Raw genomic sequence first — 6,000 nt, 5'->3', positions numbered from 1 at the left:
CCTAGAGTCCCTGTGTGGGAGGAGTGAACGCTGCAATAATCTCTGCAAAGCCCCTGGAAGACTGTCTGGCACAGGTCATAACTCCATCAGTCTTGCTGTCACTATTATTTATTGAGTGGCACTTTGGGCTGGGCATACAGTAGAGTGCATAGGGACCCCTGCTTGGCTGAAAGTCTGGTGATGGAAACAGATATTAATCACATAATCACACTAATGAATGTATAATTATAAAGTGAGATAAGTGCTAGGAAAAGGGATCAGGAACAATTTTTCTTTACTACTTGACTTTGTGCCCAGTGGACTCAGGGAAGCCCCAAGATGTCTGCCTTGGGGATGGGATCCTCTGGTCTTGGGGGAATGACCCTTGGTCCAGTGGGGTCTTCACTCTGCACCCTCTTTCCCACTTGGGATATTTGTGGATTTTCCAAAAGTGGGAGAAGGAAATAGAGACCCCTCTGAGACAAATAACTGGAATCACATTATACTATGGGATAATTTATCAATTTGCATCTGGTCACCTCATTTTTTTTTTTTTTTGCAGTACGCGGGCCTCTCACTGTTGTGGCCTCTCCCGTTGCGGAGCACAGGCTCCGGACGCGCAGGCTCAGTGGCCATGGCTCACGGGCCCAGCCGCTCCGCGGCATGTGGGATCCTCCCGGACTGGGGCACGAACCCGTGTCCCCTGCATCGGCAGGCGGACTCTCAACCACTGCGCCACCAGGGAAGCCCTATTTTTAAATGTGAAGTGCACCATGTATGTGCTGACTTATGGATACAACTGTAAACAGTCTGAGTTTGATTCTCTTAAATGCAGACTCAACATCCCATTGAAAGAATTAAAATTAAAAACACCCACTAATCTCAGAACCCAGGCTAAAGAAAAGAACTAGTATCTTGGAAACTGCTGGTACTTCCTTACTAATATCCCCACCTTAAGGCACAGCTCTCACAGATAAACAGCCACACCCTGCATTTTGACTAAATCGTTCCTTATCTCTTCTTCGTAGTTTTACAAACTAAAATTCTGTTCTTTTTAAAAAAAGCTTGTTTCGTTTTGCTTAGGTTTGAACTTCATGTAAATGGAATCCTTTTGTATGTACTTTTCTGTGTAATTGTCTTTTTTTGTTTTTTTTAAAGCCCAAAGAAAAGGATTCAAACTCATGGCCAGAAGGCTGGATAAGACCTACAGGCACATTTTCTTGAGCCTTCAGGATGTTTACTAAGGTATTTATTTACAACCAAGTGGGGATTTAAAATACTTGGGGAAAAAAATTCTAGAGTTCCAAAAAGCAAAACTTGAGTTCGCCAAGGCAGGCGACTATTTACATAACATTTACATTGTATTTACAACTACTTGCATAGCATTCACATTGTGTCAGGTAATATAAGTAATCTAGGGATTATTTAAAGTATAGGAGAGGATACGTGTAGGTTATGTGCAAATACTATGCCATTTAAATAAGGGACTTGAGCGTCCTTGAATTTTGGTACCGGCAGCAGGTCCTGGAACGAATTTCTCTCAGATATTGAGGGACAAGTGTATTTAACTGAGGTAAAATTCACATAACGTACAATTAACTATCAACCATTTTTTTTAAAGTCATACATTAAAAAAATTTTTTTTTTACTTTATTTTTATTTTTGGCTGTGTCGGGTCTTAGTTGTGGCACGTGGGATCTTTCCTTGTGGCACGTGGGCTTCTCTCTAGTTGTGGCGTGCAGGTTTTCTCTCTCTAGTTGTGGCCGGCAGGCTCCAGAGAGCGTAGGCTCTGTAGTTTGTGACAGGCGGGCACTCTAGTTGAGGCATGTGGGCTCAGTAGTTGTGGTATGCAGGCTTAGTTGCCCCGTGGCATGTGGGATCTTAGTTCCCCGCCCAGGGATCGAACCCACATCCCCTGCATTGGAAGGTGGATTCTTTACCACTGGACCACCGGGGAAGTCCCAACCATCAACCATTTTTAAGTGAACAATTCAGTGGCATTCATTACATTCCCAAAGTTGTGCAACCATCGCCTCTACCTAGTTCTAAGTCCCTGTGCCCAGATATTTGGCCAAACGTTATTCTGGGTGTTTCTGTGAGGGTGTTTCTAAAAGAAATTAATGTTTAAATGGATGCACTTTGGGGACTTCCCTGGTGGTCCATTGGTTAAGACTCTGTGCTTCCACTGCAGGGGGTGCGGGTTTGATCCCTATTTGGGAGACTAAGATTCTGCATGCCGAGCGGCGTGGCAGAAAAAAAAAAAAAGGATGCACTTTGTGTTAAGCAGATTGCTTTCTATATGATGGATGGGCCTCATCTAATCAGTTGAAGGACAAAAAAATAGAAGAAAAAGCCCAGCCTCCCCTGGGCAAGAGATCATTCCCCAGCAGACTGCCTTCACCCTGGAACTGCAACAGCAGCTCTCCCGGGTCCCTAGTCAGCTGGTACAGCCTCTAGAGATCTTGGACCTGCCAGCCTCCATAATCACGTGAGCCGATTCCTTATAATAAATCTTTTTCTGTATATGTTCCACATCTTATTGTTTCTATTTCCCTGAAGAACCCTGACTGACAGAACACCCTGTGTAGTGCCCTCCTACACTGCACTAGGATTGATTTGTGGGACCCATAGCATATGGCAGAAGTGATGGTATGTCACTTGCAAGGTTCGGTTATACAAGACACTGTGGGTCTCATCTTGGTTGTTCTTTTTTTTTTTTTTTTTTGCAGTACGCGGGCCTCTCACTGTTGTGGCCTCTCCCATTGGCTCCAGACGCGCAGGCTCAGCGGCCATGGCTCACGGGCCTCGGCAGGCGGACTCTCAACCACTGCGCCACCAGGGAAGCCCATCTTGGTTGTTCTTTTATTTTCTCTCTCTCTCTCGGACTCTGGGGGAAAACATGTCATGAGCAGCCCCATGGCGAGCCCACGGGGCTGGGGACCAAGGCCTGCAGCAGCTGTGGGAGTAGCTCCTCTGGCTCGCATCAGACCTTTGGACCCCGCATCCCTGACCAAGAAACAGCCTGTATGAAAACTCACGGGTGTCCCTGCACCAGCACCACCCAGCGAAACCCCGTGTAAGCTTGTACAAACCAGTCTTAGCTTGTGGCTCTATGAAAACAATCTGTAGGCTGCATCTGGGTGAGGGTTTTTTTTTTTTTTTTTTTTTTTTGCCGTACGTGGGCCGCTCACTGTTGTGGCCTCTCCCGTTGCGGAGCACAGGCTCCGGACGCGCAGGCTCAGCGGCCATGGCTCACGGGCCCAGCCGCTCCGCGGCATGTGGGATCCTCCCGGACCGGGGCACGAACCCGTGTCCCCTGCATCGGCAGGCGGACTCGCAACCACTGCGCCACCAGGGAAGCCCCTGGCTGAGGTTTTGACCTCTGGTCTTGTTTAGGGAGATTGGCTCCGGGGACAATGGCTCTGAGGGGCACATTCTAGTCCCAGCCTTTCTTGGGTCATGCCTGGCTCTGGCTCTGTCACCTCTGCAGTTGTCTTGGGGTTGTGCCTTTGTTTCTGTTGTGTGTACATGCCGTTTGTGTGTGCACATGTGCAAGGTGTTGTGTGTGTAAATTTCTCTGTGCACGCGCATCTCTGTTTCTGTATTTTTCTGTGTGTGTGTCTGTGTGTGTTTGTGGTGTACTGTCGTGTTGAAGACTCTCATTATGTTTTTGTGTAGCTGTTTCTCTATGGGTTTCTATTTGTGTCTATGCAATTGTGTCCATCTGTGCTTTGGTGTATCTCTGTATTGGTGCCTGTCTACGGGTTTGCATCTAAATGATTTGTGTGATGTCTTTCTGCTTCTTTTTTGCATGTCAATTTATGCATGGCTTTGTGTTTCTTCACAGAGAGGGATTGGGAGAGAGGAGTTACCCTCTCTCTTGCAGAGAGACTTGTTCAGCCTTGTGGTGAGGAAACAAGAGGCACTGGTCCCAGCCTCGTGAAGGAGTCATGCTTCCTGGCTGTATGTTCTTGGGCAAGTTGCTTCACCTCACCGTGCCTCAGTTTTCTCATCTCTTAAGTAGGGATAATAACGTTACCTGCTTTATAGGGTTGTTGCGAGGATTCATGAGTTAATCCGTGTAAAGTTTTCAGTAGAAGACCTCTAAGTAGTATGTGTTCTGTAAATGTTAACTGTTGATGATAATAATGCATGGTGCTAATGTGTTTATATAGTAAGTATATAATAAGTGTTTAAGCAGTAGCTATTTTAATGTTATATAATAAGTGCTTAAGCAGTAGCTATTTTAATGTTACGATCTCTCATATAATCTCTCTTTCCTCACCTTGTCCTCCGACAGGCACCAGGCTCTGACTTGAGCCACGATTGACGGAGGCCCGATGCTCCATGAAAGTTGAGTGCTGGAGATGTAGTAGAAGGTTGCCTAGCAACAGAGGTGTTAGGGTAGATGGGAGCAAATCCCTCAGTGGTTCCTGGGAGGAGGAATGTGGGCAGGATTGGACCTATTTGAGGCAAAATGGGAGGAGACTGACACGGGCCACCCTGAGAGTCAGACTGAGGAATTTCTCAGTCCTGCTCCCAGAGCTTCTGGACATATTCCATGTCTTTCTTTTCTCTTCTGCTTCTCACCTTCTCTTCCTTCTTCTCCTTTTCCTCCTTCCCTCTTCCTCCTCCTCCTTCCTCTTCTTTTACTATGACTGTTATTACTGATAATAATAACAGCTAACCTTCTGAAGTGCCTCATCGGTGCCAGGCACTGTCCTAAGCGTTCTGCATGAACACACGTAAGCCTCACAACCCTAGGAGATGCTCCTACTACTATCCCACCTGACAGATGAGGAAATACCAAGAAGCCAGCTGGGATTCTGGGGTGGATATTTCTCCCTGAGAAGAACACAGACGGCAAGGAGGGATGCTCTTTTCTGCTCGAACGTGCTGGTGCCAGGACAAGATGCTTGGAGCTGCCCCAGCTATGATAAGGTCTGGAGGCGACGTCAGAGTGGTAGATAGAAAGGGCTTGGTCCTTACTGGCATGCCTCGAGTGTTTGCATAAAACCGTCCTGTTGGGCAAGATGATTAATTCTCTTTATTGCTTAAGCCAGAGTTAGGTAATCGGTTCCTTGCAGCTGAGCTCAGCCTAGCTGATAGAATTACCCTGCCAAGGGACAGAACGTGGCAAGGCACCAAAGCCCATGGGTACAGGTAAAGAGGATGCCTCTGAGAATACTCTTTCATTTGCCACACTTACCTTTTGACTTAGAGTCTTATTAGAGGAGAAGAGAGAATCAGGGGAAAGAAAAAAGCACGAGATGTCTCATTTCAGTACAGGGCACGTGAAGGGGCCGAAGTTGACTGGGGGACTATGGTCTTCTCTAGGGCTCTGTAGCTGGAGAGACCGTATATCTCATCAATTACCTTGGAAGAAGGTAGACGCTTTGATATCCACTTTATCCCCCCAGGTGCCAATTTCCTTCCAGCATTCCAGCATTCCTCGCCAGACTCTCTGTCTCCCTGGAGGAGCCCCGAGATGGTACCGTAAGAGCATGTGAATATCCTGCCCCTTTACTGCCTGATTGACTAGTTCCTCAGGGAACATACTCCCTTTCTCAGCACCTAGAGGAAGGATAGTGGTACCAAGCATCCACGCCATCATCTTTAGCAGAGCCTGTAGGTTGGTTCACTCGACCCCAGCCATAACTCTTACCTCCTTTATATTTCTCTATTGTAGAAGCGGGAAAGTGGAAGACTTGAAAGATTAGAAGATGCAAGGTAAGAAACGGATCAGAAAAGATGCAAGGAAGGGAGGATCAGAATGGCTGGAGGGTGTTGCGCATTTCAGTAGGATAGTGTATAAGCTTCTGACGGCTGCTGTAACAAAGAAACACAAACTGAGTGACTTAAAGCATTCTTTAAGTCGTTCTGCCTTCTGGAGGGCACAAGTCCAAAGTGGGTCTCACTGGGCTAAACGCACAGTGCGGCAGGGCCATGTTCCTTGTTGGAGGCTCGAGGGGAGAATTCATTCCTTGGCTTTTTCACTCTTTCGAGAGGCTGCTGCCGTTC

General features: G+C 47.0%; 1 long non-coding RNA gene across 9 annotated transcripts in view; it reads left to right on the top strand.

Annotated features, from left to right (window-relative positions):
- Positions 1-757: 757 nt before the first annotated feature.
- LOC137214916 (uncharacterized) overlaps positions 758-6,000 on the top strand; it is a 40,827-nt gene continuing 35,584 nt past the window's right edge. For 4 of the 9 annotated variants that reach the window (XR_010939059.1, XR_010939056.1, XR_010939062.1 and 1 more), the window contains exons 1-4: positions 1,265-2,467; positions 2,709-4,920; positions 5,400-5,485; positions 5,669-5,709. This is a non-coding gene — a long non-coding RNA (uncharacterized lncRNA). The other 5 variants (XR_010939063.1, XR_010939060.1, XR_010939057.1 and 2 more) reach the window with 5 other exon arrangements.

This window comes from Pseudorca crassidens, chromosome 20 (genome assembly GCF_039906515.1).
Source record: "Pseudorca crassidens isolate mPseCra1 chromosome 20, mPseCra1.hap1, whole genome shotgun sequence".
Classification (NCBI taxonomy): Eukaryota; Metazoa; Chordata; class Mammalia; order Artiodactyla; family Delphinidae; genus Pseudorca; species Pseudorca crassidens.
Note: the sequence above shows the minus strand (reverse complement) of the source record. Positions and strands in the feature narration are given on the sequence as shown.